Genomic DNA, 21,849 nt, shown 5'->3' with positions numbered 1-21,849 from the left:
CTGTCTGGTGCCCTCGCCGTCTCCCTCCGATCCTCCTGGCCTCGCCAGCAGCCACTTCCTGTTTCGGTGACAGGAGCTGACAGGCTGGGGACGTGAGTGATTCTTCGCGTTCCCAGACACATTAGCACCCTCTATGCTGCTATATGGTATATGATATATGCTATAGCAGCATAGATGGCGCTATTGTGGCCAGGAACGGGAAGAATCACTTGCGTCCCCAGCCTGTCAGCTCCTGTCACCGAAACAGGAAGTGGCTGCCGGCGGGGTCAGGAGGATCGGAGGGAGACGGCGAGGGCATCGGACAGCTGCAGCGGGCTATTGGAAGCCTCAGGTGAGTAAAACTCATTTTTTTTTTTGGTTTGACTTAAGTGTCCCTTTAATGTACTTCTGAGCTGGGGACAAAGTTACTGAATGTAGCCCACGGTGGGCCAGACTATCGTGGTGAGCCTCCTGGAGTTGCTCTTTGTCCTCGGGGTTCCGCGTCCCCAGTACTCATTTCTGCCCCGACTTCCTGGAAGTTGATCCAAGCAGTGCAGAGAGAGTCTTTTGGAACTGCGCAGTGGAAGTAATGGCGGACGACCGATTGCTTTGCATGCACACACAAGGTTTGGCACTGCGCCTGCGCACTTCTGAGCACTTGTGTGCCACCGCTAGGGAGAACTTCTTTGGCACATATTCAACTGGATGAGCCCCTTTAATTAGAGGGTCTGGAACAGGGGGACCCCTGAGGACAAAGCAGTGCCGGAACACTCACCAAATGGTAATCTACCCACCTTGTTTTTTTTGTTTTTTTTTTTATTGTTCCCGGGTACTTTAAAACAATCCTGCAGTGGATCCCTGTGCACCTAACTAGTGGCAAGGCTACAGTATCTTAAGCCTCCCAAAACACATATAAAGGACAACTGTAATAAAAGGGATATGGAGGCTTCTGTATTTATTTCCATCTTAACCATACCAGTTGCCTGAATATCCTGCTGATCCCCTTTCTCTAATACTTTTAGCCATAGCCATTGAACAAGCATGCAGAAGGTCAGGTGTTTGACATTGTCAGATCTGACAAGCTTAGCTGCAAGCTTGTATCTGGTGTGATTCAGACACTTAGATCAGCAGGGCTGCCAGGGAGCTGGTACTGTTTAAAAATAAATAAATATGGCAGCCTCCATATACTTCTTGCTACAGTTGTCCCTTAAGAAACTCAACTGGACTCTGCCTAGCATGTCCTGATACAGAGATGTGGCCAAAGCGACCTAGCGCCCCCTCCCGTTCATGCTGGCCATTATAAGGCCTCGTTTACATCAATTAGCGCAGATGGTAACACGTACAATCCCACGTCCTACCACGAGTCTCTGCAGTGCAGTGAATATTAATTAGCCACGTGGCTGGCTGCAGAGGAGGAGGGGAGACCTCCTCCTCCAACATTACTGAGCACGTGCAAGCAGTCGAACGCTGCTTAGCCCAGTATAACGTACAGCATGCAGGACTTTGTTTAAACGTGCTGCGTTACTATGTAACGCAACGTGGGCACTGTGAACAGCACAATTGATTTTACAGTGCTGTGAGTTAGGCTGCGTTACTGGCTGCTGTAACGTGGGACTTTAATGTCCCACTGTGAAACCAGCCTTAGAGTAGAGAGAAAGTTCAGGTCCATTTTAATAAACACTGGTCCATTTTAATAAGCCGTTAATCACAGGGCTGTGGAGTCGGAGTCGTGGAGTCGGGCAATTTTGGGTGCCTGGAGTCGGAGTCGGGAAAAAATGCTCCGACTCCTAATGAATTTGTAACTGTAATTAAAATAGAAAATATGATAAAATGTTCTATTTCTCAGATAATAGTCATTAAAAATAATGTGTATATATACAGTAATAGCTGTGCTTAGTCCACAAAAATGAAATAAACCAATCAAAATTAGTTACTTGTGCTGCTTCAATAAAGCAGTCCCCGTATTTTTAAGGTCAGATATACACATCTGATTGTGACTGTATATATGATGTGTACACAGGAATCTCTTATATATACTAAATAACATCTATGCTTTAAGAATAAAGCCTGATGTGTAGCTGTGTCACTAATAGAGATGGTCAATGAGATGGAAATAATTCTGCATTGATGCTGATTTATGCAAATGTATGCACTCCCTTTGCTGAAAAAATCAAATAATTTGATATGTTGTTAAAATTAGGTTTGGTGACTACAAATTAAAGGGTACCTGAGACGGATGAAAAGTAAAGTGTTATACATACCTGAGGCTTCCTCCAGCCCCCTTCAGGCTAATCAGTCCCTCGCTGTCCTCCACCACCCGGATCTTCTGATATGAGTCCTGGTAATTCAGCCAGTCAGCGCTGTCCGGCCGCATGCCGCTCCCACAGCCAGGAACATTCTGCACCTGCGCAATAGTGCGGCACAGGTGTAGTATGCTCCTGGCGGCGGAGTGTGTGCCTGCGCACTACACCTGACTGGCTCAAGTACCTGGACTCATAGCAGAAGATCCAGGTGGTGGAGGAGGACAACGAGGGACTGATTATCCTGAAGGCGGCTGGAGGAAGCCCCAGGTATGTATAAAACTTTAATTTCATCTGTCTCAGGTTTACTTTGTTACACAGTAGTACTATACTCTACATATGCACTCTCCACAGAGCTGCAGGGAATCCACTGAGAATGCTGTGCACATTGAACAGAGGTGTTGTCTGTCACCCATAAACCTTGTTCAGATTGTGCATGAAGAATGTGTAATAGAGGAAGAATCTCCTCATTCCCCTGCAGAGTACCTGCACATCATTCTTACATGTACCCACACTTACATTGCCTAGGGCCTGATATATGTTCTTTGTTCCGGTTTGTACCTTTTACAAGTACTCTTACCAAGGGCTAGCTTTAGTCTAAAGGGAATAAATATAGTAGTCTACATATCCTCACTTCAGTTGTCTTGTAAAATTCCTAAGCGTTGGCAGTTAAGAGACGAATTTCATGTTACATACTTTTAATCAACAAAATTGTAATATGCAAATTAGAGGAGTCGGAGTCGAGGAGTCGGAGTCGGTGGAATCCTAAACTGAGTCGGAGTCGGTGGATTTTTGGACCGACTCCACAGCCCTGGTTAATCATAGGGGATTAAGTTCCCTCTGTCCCCCGATGCAGGACACTGGTAGATCCCTGAATATACATCACATGGGGCTCAGTCTGACCATAAATGGTTACACTGGTAGGGCTTTCATATGCTGTCTACATCATGCCTGCCAAAGACGAGCGCAGCGAGGACATCTTGTGCCGTGCTGAGCCTGCCTGTGATTAGCTTCCTGATTTGGCTGAGCGATGAATGAGGCGTAGTAAAAGCTGTTTTGTTCTCTGTAGAAGTCACAGCAATCAGTTTCAGCATGTGTGAGAATTGTCAGTAATGACAATCAGAAACCCTCATTATTGGACCTACACCCACTATTGTCACAAGCACGCTGCTTATTCCGCCACATCGCTTGCCTCGGCGAGGCCTTCAGACACATTTCCTGATGCGCTCGTGTTTACTGCGATTAGGGGAACTCAGCATTTGTGAAAATTACGCAATTTTAGCCCCAGCCATGCACCAGATGGTCATGATTTTTCTGTTGTGTTTTCAGATTGTAACTTGATCTGAGTGTTGTTTCTTGCAAAGTTCAGCTTTCTAGCGACGTGAGCTTCGGCAAGCGCTTGGATTTTTTCATTCTGTGTAACTGTTGCCTGGACCAGCGCAGTGCTGCGCATTACATTAGCCAAATGCGGGGGTCAGCAGTCAGCTGTCTTTCCCATCCCCATAAAGGAAGGTAGGAAGAGCAGTTCCCATAAGCGGCAGCTTCCTCCCAGCTCCTGTTATCCTGCTGAATGGGGGAGGGCACAGGAATGCTCCCTCAGACAAAAGTCCTGTTCATGCCACAGACCTCAGGACATTTATCTTCCATTTACATTGCTGAGTCTGAGCTTCTGCCGGGCGCTGCTACACAGGGGTGATCTAAGTGGGCTCCCAGAAAGTTTCTGAAGGACAAAGTGTGCAACAATAGATATGCATAATTAGAATTAGGATTTTGACCTCTGAGGTATACAATCTCCTGCGCTGAGATGTATTGGAAATGCAGGCTAGTTGTGCTCACTGAGATCTCTGTGGCATAACTGTGAGCATTTGACAGCTCAATTTCCACTTGTTTCATAAAACGCAGGAACTTGTGTGAATGGTTGTAAGTTGATTGGTCGATAACACCCCCCCCCCCCCTTTTTTCTTTTTTTTTTTATCATCTGGCTGATTGAATTGAATAGTCGTTGCCCCAACATGCCATCTTAAACTATCAATTTTTTGGGTGGCTGGATAGTGTTCTGGTTAGTAGTCTGACAAACAAGGGACCTGGGTTCAAATCTCTGTTCTTCCTGTTCATAAAGCAAGCACCTATTCAGTAAGGAGACCTTGGGCAATACTCAACAGTGCTACTGCCTACTGAGCGCACACTAGTGGCTGCAGCTCTGGCGCTTTGAGTACGCCAGTAGAAAAGCTTGTTAGAAGTGATATTTGGCTCTTCTTGGTCATTTTGTACCTGTCGGAAGATGTTGATCAATCGACAGGTTATGCTGAAATCTGTTAAATTAAATTTTGGTGTGTGGAAGGATTCGATCAAACAGATCTCTCTGTGATCGGATTATAATCTGAGAGTTATCTATCTTTTGTACAGAAAGGAGAGATTGCAGCGCTTCCCAAGACAGGCTGCGTCTAAATGACTACCAGCGTAGGTGTGCAGAGCCCAATTATAAGCAGGATACACATCTAGCATTCAAAACGGATGCACCGAAATTAACAAAATGGTGGATGTTGGCTTCCAAAAACAGTTTGCATGCAGATTTTCATACTGGACCCCTCCACCGTGATGAGGGCATCCTTCATGGAAGGGACCCTAACCTCTATTTACCAAATAGTGTGAACCTGGGGGAGGCTGGCCAAAAACCTGCTTTAGGAATGCTGCCAATTGTTCCAGGTTATCTATCTTTCAGCCATATTGAACAGTGTATTGCCTGTTTTAGTCCTCTTCTACTGTATCATAGTTTGTACACGTCATGCTTAGGACACACGATGCAATTTCCCTTCCGATTGACAGGAATCTGGCAATTATTTCCGACATGACCGATCTGATTCCGATTAATAACGGGAACAATTTTCTGAAGTTATGGGCAGGGCTGTGGAGTCGGTACTAAAAATCTTGCAACTCCGACTCCTCAGTTTATGAAACCATGACTCCGACTCCAACTCCGGGTACCCAAAATGGCTCCGACTCCTCGACTCCGACTCCTTAGTCTAATACGTAACAGGGTTGTGGATTTTGTATAAAAATCAGACGACTCCGACTCCGGGTACCCAAAATTACTCCGACTCCACAGCCCTGGTTATGGGAACATTGATCCAGTTATCAATCGGGAGCAGTTTGGACATGTGCACACGATATAACTGAAGCCCCATACACACGCTCAACAGCGCTCTTTTATGCAGCACAATTGTTGAACAACTTTTGTTGTGAAACAGGTTGAAACAGATAAAAAAAAGACTTTTGCTATTGTTCAAAAAGCTGATAAGACTGATAAAATGTCAATTCAACTGTTGTGACTTCTTATCAGTCTTATCAGCTTTTTGAACAATGGCAAGATATTTTTTTCCAGCTGTTTAAACTTGTTTCACAACAAAAGTTGTTCAGCAATTGTGCTGCATAAATTGAATTGTGTACCCAGCATTACGCATGCTGGGTTATTTCACTTCGGGTGACTTGTTGAACGCTGTGTACTGTGTTGGCAACTTGCAGAAATGGGTGATTGGCTTACAATACAGAGGAACAGAATTTGTTCGGCCCTCGTCTGGTAACTTTACAACTTTTAACTTTTGATCAGGGGTGATTGGAGGATGTCTACAGTGCTAGTTGGTTGGAAAATGAAGGACATGTTCTCTTGATGCGTGGCGCAGATCTCTAACTGAAGCACACAAAACACTGCTGGCTAAGATTTTTGTTTTAGTACTTATATAGTGCTGGCATCTTCGGCAGTGCTGAACAGTGTATGTAGTCATGTTACTAAGATTTTTCTATAAAGTATGTGTGACTGCTTACTACAGTTCAGCACACTAGGCCTCCAATCTGTAGCATTCTGGTGTGTGGGTGTCATGGTGGCTTCATTCAGTTATATTGAATGGAGCTAAACAACCCTGCATAACACGGCTATTAATGATTACACCCACCAACATAACACACTACTTTTAGGCTAGTATTATACTGAGGCACTGCATTGTGGTCCTGCTTTCACAGGCTGTGCAGCGAGGGGGGGGGGGGGGGAGTCGTGTCTTGTGTTTACATGTGCAATGCACAAAATATGTTAAAAGTATGCTTCACTGCAACTGTAAATGCTTACATAACCAGGGAATTCTCCACAATTTGAACATCCCATTACAGTATAATTGCACTGCATTTACTATGATTATATTATCTAACTCAACAAATCAATGTGAAAGTAGCTTTTGTCTTGCTGCCTTTCCCATCCCCACATGGTCAGCAGAAGGGGTGCATACATGCATCTAATTTTGATTGCCCAATATTACCACTTCCATGTAAAGAGGGCTAACTACTTTTGAATATTTGGGTAAGCGCTCATACTACTTGGATGTGGTAGAATTGGATTTGTATGCACATTTCTTTGAGCCCTTTTTATTCAGAAGTCTGCAATTGACCTTTCCCAAAAAGCAGTACCCAAACCTCCTCGCATTGAAAAGACTGCTGGGTAATCTCTGCACTTAGAAAAAGGTGTGGCAGCGGTATTTCGGTGGTGGGGGTGGTTTTGGTGCAATGGCCTTAACTACCCCATTCAAATGAATTTACAGCTGAGGTCTAGGTCCTGAGCAGTAGGAGCATAATGTGTTTGGCATAAAGAAATCCATGTGGACACTTGTGTGGACTTCCAGCCTCTGTCTAGTGCTGGGTACATACTATGAGATTTTCTGGTCGATTTACTGTCAGATCGATTATTTCCAACATGTTCGATCTGCTTTCCGATCGATTTCCGTTCACTTACATAGGAAATTGATTGGAAAATGCTCGGAAATCGATCGGAAAGTAAATCGAACATGTTGGAAATAATCGATCTGACAGTAACTCGACCAGAAAAATCTCATAGTGTGTACCCAGCATAGCACTGACTACAAGACCCAATTCTTGACATTCCAGTTCTAATCATTAGATGTACCGGTATGGGTGGGCAGCATGGCGGCGTGGTGGATAGCACTCTCGCCTTGCAGTGCTGGGTCCCTGGTTCAAATCCCAGCCAGGGTACTCTGTTCTGGGTTTTCTCCAGGCATTCTGACTATTTTTTTATTTATTGTATTTATAAAGCAGCAACATATTGCGCGACGCTGAACGTTAGTTAAGGTTTCTGACAATATTTAGGGGTGACATACAACAATATGACAATACAGGATTATTTGCAAACCATATAGCACAGCATGAGCACAAGGTAATGCTTAGTCAGTCACTGGATGGGAGTATGGAGATTAGGCAAGTCGAGTTCACTCAGATCCATAGGATGGGTGTGCAGCAATGGAGGTGCTTGAACAGGTGGGAGACATAAGGAGGAGGACCCTGCCAAAGCCTTACAATCTAGAGAATGGTGGGGATTAGACTGTGAGCGCTTCTGAGGGACAGTTATGTGACAAGACTATATAGTCTGTACAAGATAGTCAGCACTATATAAAAACAAAATATGGGTGTGACTTCAGAGTCTGTGTAGTATGTACAATAAAGAATATTGGAAAAGCTCAGGCAGGGAGCACACTTATTTGAATTGTGCATTGCAAAACATGCACTGACTCATTGCCCATTGTAGTCATTGGCCTACTCAGGAATCGCACGTCCTCCTTAGCTCCTGGTTTTCCTTGCTGTTTTAAATTGGACACATTTCTGCACAACTTGCACAGCCGCAAAATCAATGTATTTCATCGCATGCAAAAATTGTGGTCAAACATGGAAAATGATGTGCGGGAAAATGCAATCAGTGAACACAGAATGATGGAAACCCAGGAATCTCATGGGAAAATGTTTAATACAAGTGTACTCCCTGCCTCAGTGTCTGTCATTTTTATATCTCCCTCAGTATTCCTGCATGCAGACTTAAAGTGGATCTAAGATACATCTTTACTCCTTGCATAATCTTGTTCCTTTCATATAGTTTATAGGGTATTCCGCAAGCCATTTTTTAAATACTCTAATTCCCTATAAACTAAACAAGCCTTGCCCACAGCTCCTTCAGTGCATTGGCACTCTAAGACTCACATGGCAAGGGCTTATGGGAGCTCAGTCTGGGTAGGAGGAGGTGGTGTTACTAGCAAGAGATTTCAGAGGGGAGGAGAGTGGATTGAAGTTTTAACAGGCTGAGGGCTGGAGATGCAGAGCAGCTTGTCTGTGTGTAATGTTTACAAGCAGAACATGGCTTCTCTCATTGTATAGGCGGAAGAAATAATCATATACTTTTGAAGCTGGTTGCAGCTAGATTTGCTTTGGAAACTATCTAAACTTTAGATAATAAATATATGTATGTATGTATGTTTATAGATAATTTAACTCGGGTCTGCTTTAAAGGGAACCTGAGGTGAGAGGGATATGGAGGCTGTCATATTTATTTCCTTGTAAACTATGCCAGTTGCCTGACAGCCCCATTGATCTTCTAGCATAAGTAATGTCTGAGTCAAAATCCTGGAACACGCATATGGCTAATCCAGTTAAACTTGAGTCAGCTGACTGAGTACCTGATCTGTTGCATGCTTGTTAAGGGTCTTTTGCTAAAAGTATTGGAGACACAGGATCAGGATGACTGCCAGGCAGCTAGTATTGTTTAAAAGAAAAGAAATATGGCAGCCTCCATATCTCTCTCTCGCCGCGGATTCCCTTTAATTCAGGTTGTGTGTAGATCGGTATTGGCCAACCAGATTCAACAGGAAGTGCCTTTAATTGGCTCAACTACAAGCTATTTGCATGAAACGTGCAAGCAAGCTGGAAATATTGGTGTCTGATTGACCATCTCTATTCATGACATGAGAATCATTACCTGCTTATGATTGCACATGGTAAAGAACATTGAGCTAGCTAGCAGGCCATGTGACTCTTCACCTGACTGCTGGCTGTGTTTCAGCCCTTGCTTGACGTCACACATGGCAGGTTTGTGTGAGCTGCACGGAAAAGCATGTGGCGTCTCCTCAGCTCTGCACACCCCCATGACTGGTTACAGGGAGATTGCTGTTAATTAATGCTGCAGCGTTCTGCCCAGTCAGCAGTGCCCTGGATTAATCTCATGTTTCTGTAGCGTTACATGAGTTTCCTGTTGAGTTTGTTGGAGGTTACAGGCCTGATCCTGCAGGAGTTTCACTCAGGATCTGTTGGGGGTGGCAGTAAGGAGCGTTTCAGAGCAGTGTTTTTGCTGCAGTTCACAGTCCATTGTGTGTGATGACAATATAGTGAATGGCTGCTTTGTAAGGCGTGATTGTGGAAAAGAGGGTTTTTGTGGGACAACTTTTCTCCACTCATTCTCTAGCTGTAAACCATTCAGTAACCCGTTACACTAGGGGATAAAGGCTCCTTACTCTGAAGTGGAGGCTGCTTGCCCCGGCCATGGGAACCTGAAGTCTCAAGTAGCACAATCTGTGTCAACTCATAAGGTTAAGAAAGGGGTATCGGCTACTGAGTGGGATGAAGGTCAATCCTTGGTTAAAGTTCCTCTTAAAGTTTTTTTTAATTCACAGTGGACAGGTACAAAGCACATGCGTTAGTGTACGCTGCAGTGGAGACTGCCCAAATAGAGGAAAGACTGGGTCTCTACATGGATTTATGCAAAATTTGTGAATTTATTAAAGTACCATAACCACTAAAAAACACGTTTCGGCCAGAGGCCTTTCTCAAGTGTTACCTTCTCACACCAGTGCAATTGAATATATAACAATCAACAAACACACCCTCCGAAAGGGGGGCGGGCACAGACTAAATTGGAAAAATGGACAAAAGACTGAAAAAAGCGCTAGGAAAAATGATGCAGACAATCTATAAGAAAAACACTTAAATTAATCATTAAGGGGTTGGTGCACACTTTAGAGACACTGAAGCGAAAAAAAGATAATATGATTTGTATGTGTAGCACAGCTAAGAAATAAAACATTAAGATCAGATACATCAGTGTAATTGTTTCCAGTACAGGAAGAGTTGAGAAACTCCAGTTGTTATCTCTATGCAAACAAGCCATTAAGCTCTCCGACTAAGTTGGTCCTGGAGAGGGCTGTTCTCTGACTTTTATTATCTCAACTGTTCCTGGACTATTTACTTTTCCTCTGCTAGAGGAGAGGTCATTACTTCACAACTGCTCTGAAAGAATCATTTTGAATGCTGAGTGTTGTGTAATCTGCACATATTATAGAATAATGCAATGTTAGAAAAAACACTATATACCTGAAAATAAAAGTATGAGAATATATTCATTGCTGCTAATCTTCTAGTAATTATTCATAGTACACAACCAATTCATTATATCATATTTTTTTTTCGCTTCAGTGTCTCTTTAAGAGCTTTTTAAAACTCTTGCTAATGCAATGCTAGGGGCATTTTTTACAAAATCTCATCGCTCCAGTGTGCCCACACACAGGATCACATTCGCAAGAGCTTTTCAAATCACAAAGCGCTTGGAAAAGTTCGTCTGGTCCAGCCCTCAATGGACAAAAGGCTGAAAAAGGGGCTAGGAAAAATTATGCAGGCAAATTTTATAAAAAACACCATATTAAATTCATCATTCAGTCCATTCGGACTCATCTTGTTAATCCATCTACTTTCTGGACGGAGAAGAGCACACTGACTGTGTCCATTCCTTCTCCAATATAGACTCTCTACGACACCCCAGCGGAAGTCGATAACATGTACACATTTAAAATGTTTGCCTATAGGGGAGACAATACAGTGGTGACTGGACATAGACTAATACAAAGCCAGCGAGTTAGAATAATGCGATTCTTACAATGCTGTACTTTGAACTGTCCTGTAGAATTGTATGGGGTAGTGAGTTGACATGCAGAAATATTTGGCAACGCAGCGGAGTACTGTGAACTAGCCGCTAAATTACATATAAAAGGTATTGTTTCTCCCAAAGTAAAATGTACTATAAACTTTTTCCTATGTTGCTGTCACAGTAGATGGTAAAAGTCTGACAGATTTTAGACCAGAATACTGAGGTTCTTAGTGTTATGTTTAGTCTTTATCAAAATAATTCCCTAGAAAGGATCTGTAGAAAGATACCGCCACACCTCTCTGTACATTTGCACAGTATTCTGTCGGTTGGACTAAGCAATTGCCGTTCAGGTGCTTTTGAATAGAAATACCTGAGAATCACTCATGAGGAAATGGACGAGTCAGATTTTCACTACCTACCAAGTGACTGTTACATAGGAAAAATTTAACTTGCGGTACAATTTTTACTCTAAAAGAAATCTAGATTTTAGAAGTGCATTTTAAATTTTACAATTTTTTTGCACGTGTTTTCTAAAGAATACATCCAGCAATTTTATTTATTTTTACTCCCCTCGGGCTTCCTCCAGCCCCTGGAAGCCTATGCATCCCTCGCCACAGCTCCACTCTCAGGCAGTCTCCCAGGGTCCCCTACGTAGCAGCCAGGTTGACGGCCTCTGCATGTGCGCAGCCGTGCCAGGAGCTTTCTGCGCATGCTCCGTACTGCCTGAGGGCGGAGCATCGGCGAGGTACACATAGGCTTCCAGGGGCTGGAATCGGACTTATCGCCAGTTGTATCCTATCGCCCAGATTTCAGCATTTGTGTACGCTTATGCTATTTTTTTAGGTCCAGCTACGGCCCTATGGCCCCACAACTGCCATGCTTAGACCAGCCTCTACACCAGGGCGTGGTAGATCGTGTGAAGGTGTAAGGAAGCAGGTCAGCAAATAAGGCACTACTTCTTGGCCTCTGCTATGATGCAGGGACAAGTCTGAGGTCTGGGCTCAGAAGCACACGGAGTACCTATGTATATAGATAATGCACATTTACCATTTGCTTGTAGCATAGTGAAAACCCCACATGATCACTTAAAGAAAAATGCTTTAAAGCAGTAGGATCAGCCATACTATGCCAGGGGAAAAAAGCATTTATAAGTAGAAAAATACTTGATCTACTTACATAACATATGTATTATACTGTCCACGTTTTGATTTCAGTGACTGTTATATAGTAAATTACGAGAATTCTGTTCCTGGTGGGGGCCATGTCTTTTGCCCACAGTTAAGGCTAACTCGTGACGTCATTTCTGCCCTTTACTTTTTTTTTTGTCTCCTCCAATCGCTGAGTCGCCTCAGACTTGCTTGTAAACACAGGTGAGTAGGGGATTAGGTTTCAGATAAGAAGCTGGCAGGGAAATAAAGGGAAGAGGGGGAATAGATTATAGATAAAAAAAAAACCCAGCATGCAATTCTTTGGCACGACTACTAAAGGGCCAGTGTTCCTTAAGTATGTGATAGCTCCAAATCATAACAGCAGAAAAAGTTTTGAATGCAGGATTATCATCTTTACCACTTTATACACTCAGACCAGTTGCTGTTGAAATTTGATTTTTATGGTGACGATACCGCTTTAAAGTGTACCCGAGGTGATATGTGACATGAGATAAACCGGTTTATGTACAGTACAAAACATTGTAATAACCAGGATGTTTTAAGTTTTTGCTTATTAGTAGGAGGGCTTTTCAGTCTCTTTTATCCCCTTATACATTCCTAGTGGTTTGGCTCACCCTGAGCTGCTTGGTTATTGTTGTTTTGCTGCCTGAAAGAGTTAATTTCTAGACATGCAAGTGTCAGCTTCTGCCTTGTACAATACAATACAATACAATAACATTTGTAAAGCGCTTTTCTCCCATAGGACTCAAAGCGCATAGCTGTGTCTCAGATTAATACAGGGTTTCAGGCTGGGTTGTGTTACAGAGGAGATAGTCAGATGTTCATGAATGCCAGACTGAAAAGGTAGGTTTTCAGTTTAGACTTAAATGTTTCCAGGGATGGGGCTGCCCTGATTGGGTGTGGCAGGGAGTTCCAAAGTGTAGGGGCAGCATGACAAAAGGCTCTGTCTCCAAAGGTTTTCAGGTGGACTCTGGGGGTGACCAAGGTGTTACGTCCTTTTGATCTAAGATTGTGGGGGGTGTGATGTAGTTGCAACAAGTCCTTCAGGTATCCAGGGCCCAGATTGTGCAAGGATTTGAATGTCAGTAAGCCAATCTTAAACAGAATTCTCCATTTTATCGGTAGCCAGTGGAGTGAGCTCAGGGTTGGTGTTATGTGGCAATGGCGGGGTTGGCTCGTTAACAGCCTTGCGGCGGCATTCTGTACTAATTGCAGGCGGCGTAAGTCTTTCTTATGCAGGCCTGTGTAGAGGACGTTGCAGTAGTCTAACCTTGATGTGACGAAGGCATGAACTAGGGTTGGAAGATCCTCTGAAGGAATTAGGTGTTTAATCCTTGCAATATTCCTTAGGTGAAAGAAGGAATGTTTCACAACAGCTGAGATTTGATTCCTGAAGCTTAATTTCCCATCAATCAGTACTCCCAGGCTGCGCACACAGTCTGAGTTGTTCAGGTCTGAGCTCCCTATCCTTAGCGGTGTTGGTTGAGACTGGAGCTGCTTTGCTGTTGAGCCCTGGCCCTCGATAACAAGAACCTCAGTTTTGTCAGCATTAAGTTTTAGCCAATTATTATTCATCCACTCCTGAAGCTCAGCTAAGCATGCGTTTATTTGTGGAGTAGGGTCTGTGACGTCAGGTTTGAATGACAAATATAGCTGGGTGTCATCAGCATAGCAATGATATGTCAGGCCATGTTTTTGTATGATTTCTCCAAGTGGCAGCATGTATATGGTGAACAGTAAAGGGGATAATATTGCGCCCTGAGGTACACCGTATTTTAGTGGTACAGGGTTGGAGAGGAAGGGCCCTAAGGCTACCCTTTGTGTTCTGCCAGCCAGGAAGGAGTTGAACCACCGGAGAACAATGCCATCTATGCCACAGTACTCTTGTAGCCTGTTGAGTAAGATTTCATGATCGACTGTGTCAAAAGCCGCTGAGAGGTCGGTAGGTACATTTTCAGAAATATAGTAATCGTCACTGATAAGCAAATTGCAGCCATAAAAGTTTTCCTGGCAGAATACAACTTCTGGGGCCAGGGATAGAGAAAATACATGAAATGACCTTTTTCTAACTCTGGGATACTGAATAGGCTGTCACTGATTAGAGACCGTAAAACATTTAACCTAATTTGTAAATGTTTTAATATAAAAGAAAACCCTGGGATATTTAGTCATTTATAGGAGTAGGAGGGGAAATAGAATTGTTTTTCACCCTGGGTTCATTGTAAAGCCTTGCTTATAGAGCTTGCAGAGCAGATTCAGATTTGTTACAGTATTTTTATTTCCCTAATGCTGGGCATAGCCGGTTTGTTCGTGCGCTGGTATCGAGCCAGCGCGTTGGCGCGGATCGATCCTCGCTCGGCCCCGCGGGCACTTATCAGCGTTTCTACCATTGTCCACCCCGCGGAGATCGCGCGCAGTATCGACCCGCCGCGGTGATCGGACAGGTTGAATATTATCAATCGAGCCATCAGGGGCTCGATTGATGATATAAAACGAACCGTCTATGCCCAGTATTAGGCTGAGTTTCCACTAAGGCAGTGATGGCTAACCTTGGCACTCCAGCTGTGACAACTACAAATCCTGTCATGCCTCGGCCTCCCAGAGTTGTGCTTAACGTGGATCCGAGATGAACTTTTACACATTGCATAATTGGGTTCCTTTCCTATTTGTTTATAGGGCATTCCTCAAGCCAAATTTTGTTTTAATACTGTAATTCCCTATAAACTAAACAAGCCACGCCCACAGGTTTTCAGAGAGCCAAGGCACTTTGTGAGAGTAGCAAGGGCTCATGGGAGCTCAATCTGGGCAGTAGGAGGGGGAGGTATTACTAGCCAGAGATTTCAGAGGCAGAGGGGAGGAGGAGGGATTAGGTTTTTTGCTCAAGATGCAAATAAGCCTGCTTCTGTGTAATGTTTACAAACATGGCTGCTGTTACTGTATCACAGGAAGAAATAATCATATTCTATTAAAGCTGTTTGCAGCTAGATTTTCTGTGTAAACTATCTAAACTTTAGATATGTATATGTATATGTTAATTGTTATAGTTAGTTTTTCATCTCGGATCCGCTTTAAAACTGAGTATTGCAATGCCTTATGGGACTTGTTGTTCCACCACAGCTGCAGTGCTAAGGTTAGCCATCACTGCATTAAGGCGATTTGTAACAGTTTCCCTGCACGTGAGTTTGAAATTGATTTGACAGCCTATTGATATCAGAAGGTTACATCAGAATTCATGTGCGGGGAAACAAACGGACTGTCTGCTGCATAAAATTGGATCATGTATGCAAATTCCCATAGCCATACATGGCATGGCTCTGAGCTGTGGAAGCGGTACAAAAATCTGATCTGCATGCTTGTTCAGGGGCTGTGGATAAAAGTACTCGATGCAGAGGATTAGCAGGACAGTTAGGCAATCTGCGTTGTTTAAAAGGAAATAAATGTCAGCCCCATATCCCTCTCGGTTCAGGTAGGCTTTAAAAACGACTGGCCACCTTGGAAAAAAACATCTACGCGGCTTATGGAACCACCTCATAGGTGCAAAATGACTAATGCAATATATTTTTCATTATTAATCAGGGACTACTTTTGAAGCTTTCTGTAATGAAAATAAAGTGCAGTTATCCTTTAACAGCCACACATTCCTGCAGACGACCACGACCATGGCAGTAACGTTTCTGAATATCGCTGCAGAACAAAGCACGTTTTTGGCAGCTCTGCAAATGAAGAAAATCTCATACACTCGCCGCTTTCAAAGGTTGCAGTTGGGAATAAAAGTGCGGACAATCGTTTGTCGTTTGCAGTCTTCTTTTATTGTCTCTTTAATATTTTATAAGCCGTCCGTCTGGTATTGGCTGACTGAGCAGATTTCCAGGACATGGGCTGCTGCAGGAAGTGAGGTAATGTGGAAAAGCAAGGCTCGCGTCCATTTTTAGATGAGGACTCTATCAGCAGGTCTGTGTTGGCAGAAGCCGGTTTATGTTGACGTAGCTTTCTGTGAAGCTGTTTGTGGCTTTTTTTTCCTTCAAGAATCCCGGCTAGTCTTCCTGTCTGGGCACAGGTTGAATATAGTGTGAAAGGGAGCTGCAGCTTTGAGAAGCAAGTGAAGGGGCAGAAAGAGTGCAAAGTGAGAGGCATGTTTGGTGGAGAGTTTGCAGCAAGGGCATGTGACAAACCTGGATGAGATACATAGGTAGAAGGTGGCTAGACACCATCTTAAATTGAAATGGCTCCTTTTATTGAATAAAAATTGCTTTGCCTTGTCAGTGGTACACAAGTCTATTAGTATTTTTTTTTTTTGTACTGGAGAGCAATGTGGTGGCTGCCATATTTATTTTCCTTTGAAACAATACCAGTTGCCTGGCATCATGCTCAGTGTTATCCCCAGAATTTTTTTACAGCTGGGTGGCATGAAAAAAGTAGCCGGGTGGCATTAAAAAGTAGCCGGGTGGGGCGAGATGAGAGAATGCAGGGCTGGCCCTTCTCTGCACAAGTCTGCTTACAGCAGAGGAGGAGGTGAGCCAATGACAGCCGGGTGGTCACCAAAACTAGCCGGGTGGAGTACCCGGCTAAAAGAGCCTGGGGAGAACACTGCATGCTGATCTATTTGACTGCAGTGGTGACTGAATCACACACTTGACACAAGCATGCAGCTAATCTTGTCATATCTGACAATGGCCTCAATTCACTAAGCTTATCTCCTGTCTTTAATAACTCTTCTAGAGTTGTTACCATGGTGATAAGGCATGTAGTATTCAGGAAACATTTTTACCTCAGGCAAACCTAAAGTTAACTCTTCTGTCTTTAAGTTAACTCTTCAATCCTTAAAATAACTTCAGAGTTAAAGACAGGCTGTTTATTAACTGCATGTGAAATTAACTACAGAGGAGGTAAATTAACTACGGAAGAGGCAACTTGACTACGGAGGCGGCAACTTGACTACGGAGGCGGCAACTTGACTACGGAGGCGGCAACTTAAGGAATGAAGAGATAAGATAACTCTCTTTTATGTGGAGGGAAGTTTTCTCTTGCCTTATTATCTCTAGCATGACCTTAGTGAATTGAGGCCAATGTCAAAGACCAGATCTGCTGCATGCTTGTTCAGGAGTGTTTAAAAGCATTAGAGGCAGAGGATCAGCAGGACTGCCAGGCAACTGGTATTGCTTAAAAGGAAATAATTGTCTGCCTCCATATCCTCTCGCTTCAGTTGTCCTTTAAAGCAAACCTGAAGTGAAAATAAGCTCATAAGATAATGCACTGTATGTGTAGTACAGCTAAGAAATAGAGCATTAGTAGCAAATAAATGATTCTCATTGTTTCCAGTACAGGAAGAGTTAAGAGACTTCAGTTATCTATCTAAGCACTGTAGCTGATCAGAGCTGAGAAGCTCTTTTGCAGTTTTCTAAAGCACTTACAAATCAAAGAAACAGTCAGACAGCTTTAGATAAGATTTTACTGCAGGGAACTTTAAAAGGTCATTAGCTTTGCTTGTTTTATAGTTTAAAATAGCTTATGGTTTGACAAAATGATGCAATGTTATGAAGAAAAAACTATATATATGTAAAATAAAAATTAATTTTTCTTTTCTACTAGTGTTCTATTAATAATCCGTACTACATACAATTCATTATATCATAATTTTTTTATTTTTTTTTCTTCATTGTCACTTATAGGGACCATTTTGTTTTATTTATTTTTTTAATCTTGTTAGGCAGACAAGTGGCCACTCCCCTAACACCCCATCCCCATATATTAAAGTGAATGGGAACTGCATTTAAAAAAAAAAAGAGACAGATCCTTACCAAAGTAGAGGGAAGGCTCTGGGTCCTATAGAGCCTTACGGCTCCTCTCCTGCTCCCCTCGTTCCGGTGCTGTCTCGCCCGGTAGCAGTATTTGACTAAATTAGTCAAATACTGCTTTACCCGGCCGAAGGAGGCTTCAGAAGTCTTCAGGGAGCCCCAGTGCTCCTGAAGAAGGGCGGCCCTGTACTGCACCTGCGCAAGCACGCTCTCTTGCACGCTAATGCCTGTGCAGTGTGGAGCCGCACGTCTTCGGGAGGACACGGCTCCTGAGGACTTCCAAATACCCTTTCGGCGGGGGATTGAAACGGGGGAGCCAGCACAGGATGGAGCGCACCGAGAGAGGAGACGGAAGGCTCTATACGACCCAGAGCCTTCCCTCTCCTTAGGTAAGTATTGGCTTCATTTTTTTTTTTTTTTCAAATGCGGTTCCCATTCACTTTAAGTAGCATGTATTAGAGAACGGCGGCCGTGCAAAGACGCGACAAGTCTGTTTTATGCCGCATGGTAACACCACGGCATGTCAGCGCTTGACACGTGTTACAACCGCTGCTATTTGGGTGCATTTAGGTTGCACCTGAATGGCAGACGCTGAACTGCTGGAGTAACAAGCAGTTCAGACTTCTGTGGAGTAGAGGCCTTAGCCAGAACTGAGTACATGTGATTGTTTTCTGGTGCTCATGTAAGCTGCGTAACATCCCTTGCATTGCGCGTCTATATCTCCTGCTCGCTACCTGTCATTTTCAGTGATTCATGAGCGCCAGGGGCGATTCTACACTTAATCACTCTGTGTTTATTTTCTTTTTTAATAGATTTCTTGTATGTGTGGCGAGAGGGGATTGTGATGAGCTGTTCTTTTCTCTTTAGCTGGTAATCATCCTTTTAAGATTAGGAAACAGAAGGTGTTGTTTTGGTAACTACCAGTGTGGGCAGGATTGATGATTCACTGGTGAAGGTCTGGCAGGCAGAAGCCATTCCATCATGCAGACACTAGATCATTGTTTCACATGAAATAGACGCCTTGAAATTAGGAAATGCAATAAATCCTACAATTTTTAGGGCTGGATTTGGAGATTAAATATAGACACATTGAACCTTCTGTGTGTACCACCTGAGGGAGGGGGGCCTGTGGGGACCAGAGGCAAAAGAGTTCCCAAAAACAAACAGGAAGAGCTGAGATTTAAACACAAGTCGCCTGTGTCAGAGCCCGAGCCAGCCACAGTCAGCAGTGTACCGCAAGTTGTGCCATTATCATGACCCCCTTTAAATTGGAGTGTTACTACAGTAATGGGCATTACACTGCTTGCATAACATGCATTGTCATAGTAACGCTTCCGTTACTAATGTACCATGGGCGGGCTAATGGCGTAGTTGTGGTAATATTGCTGTGCGCTGCCTGTGTACAGCAGTATTGCACACGATAAGTGCATCAACCCCAAAGAAACATGCTTGTGTGCTTCATGTACTGTTTCCCCGAAATTAAGACACCGTCTTACATTGTTTCCTTCAAAAGATGTGCTAGGGCATATTTTCAGAGGGCGGGGCTTCTTATATTTTGTAGGGTAGACACCCCCCCCCCCCCCCGCCTACCAGCTTTACCTCCTCTGCTTCCGATCTTGGCCCCCTCTTGAAGAAAGTCTGGGTCCCCCTGCTACTTATGCCCGGCATAATTCACACCGCAGATTAGCGGGCACCTGCAGTGACCAGTAACAGTGATGCCTTTTACAGGAAGTAAACAGATCGCTTCCTGTGTAGGGCAGTGCTTTTATTGGACACATTATCTGCCTTAACCTCATGTCACCGCTGATCTGTGGCGTGAATTATGCTGGGCATAAGCTGCAGGGGTCTTGACTTTCTTGAAGGGGCCAGGAGCAGAAGCAGAGGAGGTGGGGGGGGGGGGCTGATGCTTAAGGCTTCTTTTAGGGGCATCCGCATGTCTGACTTAAGATAGGCCTTATGTTAGGGAGATGGGCTTATATTTCGAGAATACTTAAAATATATGCTAGGGCTTATTTTCGGGGAGGTCTTAAAATTCGGGGAAACACGGTACACACACAAAAAATGATCCATGTATTCTTTAAACTATGAACATATTCATTTTCTGTTTGCTTAATCAGTTATGATTTTCTTGCGGGGACATCCACATCCACACTCTTGCAACCATGACAACAGTATGTTTGGAGTAGTAATAAATCCCAGTTTCCTATTTTCATGATTCATTTGCTGCATAAATGAGGTTTACTGACATCAAGACCTTGTGCAGAGGGATTATGCAAGCAGGCTGATGCACTAATAATATTGCATTTCCTGTCAGGCAGACATGACGACCGCGTCCATTGCTGCAATTCCTATTTTTTGTGTTTGTGTACAAAGGCAAATAGTAAGGACATGAAATACTGTGTAATCCATGTGGTATGTAGAGCTGACCTGAAGAATTTCTTTGTCAGCAAATATGCAAATTCTCTTAAAAAATGCAAATTTCTGGGTGTCCTTGGAATGGTAACTATGCCTAACAGAACCATCTGCATTTCACGTGATCTGGTACACAACCTATTAGGAAAATACGGAGTTCCAGGGATCCTGCTCTGACAATACGTTATAATGGGACTGGGTTTAGCTTGCATCCCACCCCTCTACCTGCATTCCAGCATATATTTCCAGGAGACTGGCATATTGTACAGAAGATCAGGTCAAATAGCATTATAGTGGCTACTTCCCCCTGCAAGGATCCCAGAAACCGGTCATTTAATGGTGTCTGGCAACTGTAAACGCACTAGGTTCTGGTCTAAACCTACTGAAATTTGTCTTGGGTGGATTATCTAGCACCTAGGTTCCCAACACGTGGTCACACTGGACTTGGCCATCTTCAGCCTGCACATCCAAACCATTACTAGGGCCTGCAATTTCCATTTACGCAACATTTCCAAGATCTGTCTGTTCCAGACCTCGGACACTGCCAAACTCTTCAACCATGTTCTCTTCGTCTCCTGCCTGGACTACGGCAGCTCTTAACTGCATGGCCCAACTGCTATCCATCATGAATGCAGCAGCCAGACTCCTCTATTCCTCCCACCGCGCCGGCTCCACGACCTCATTGTGCAAATCCCTCCACTGACTCCCAGTCTGCTTCAAGAGCTTATGTCTGACCTTCAAATCTATGCACAAAACCTGCCCGACCTACATCTCTGACCTGGTCAACAGATGATACCTGGCCAATCACTCCGCTCCTCCAACAACCTCCTCCTAACCCCACCCAATTTGTTTCACACTCCTGTGCATGACTGCAGGACTTCAGTATAGCTTCCCCCACCCTGTGGAACTCCCTCCCACTGCCCATTAGGCTTGTCCCTTCAGCACTTTCAAAACTTACCTCTTCAAGAAGGCCTACCCCATCTCACTGATGCCAAGGGCCTCTTGGTGCAGCCCCCTCCTGTTGTCACCACCCCCTTCCTTTTAGATTGTAAGCCTTTGGCAGAGCGCTCCCTCCTCATGTATTCTACCTGATCATGCATCCTGCTCACAGAATAACATGAACTTGGACTACTACACCTGTGATCTGGCATGGTCTTATTGCCTGCATTGTGTTGTCTGTCACCGCTATTATCAGTATCTGTAACCTTATTTATTGTCCAGCACTGTGCAATATGTTAGCGCTATATCATTTCAATAAATTACCGCATGGAAGTGGTAAAATTGGCGTGTCAAAATTGGATGTGTACACTACCTTAACCTCCCTAGCGGTATAATTCCTTTTTAGGGTCTAAAAGCGGTACAATTTTTTTCATGTGCTTTAGACCCTAAATGCATGAAAAAAAAAATTTACCACGAGCCTGCAGCAGCCCCAGGACTTACTCGCCTCTCTGGGT

General features: G+C 43.8%; 1 protein-coding gene across 10 annotated transcripts in view; it reads left to right on the top strand.

Moving 5' to 3' along the window:
- The window catches only part of MARK3 (microtubule affinity regulating kinase 3), a 158,052-nt gene that overhangs the window by 32,101 nt on the left and 104,102 nt on the right, over nt 1–21,849 (top strand). The window lies entirely within an intron of this gene.

Source organism: Hyperolius riggenbachi, chromosome 9 (genome assembly GCF_040937935.1).
Source record: "Hyperolius riggenbachi isolate aHypRig1 chromosome 9, aHypRig1.pri, whole genome shotgun sequence".
Taxonomy (NCBI): Eukaryota; Metazoa; Chordata; class Amphibia; order Anura; family Hyperoliidae; genus Hyperolius; species Hyperolius riggenbachi.
The sequence above is the reverse complement of the archived record's forward strand: the minus strand, read 5'-3'. Positions and strand labels throughout refer to the sequence as shown.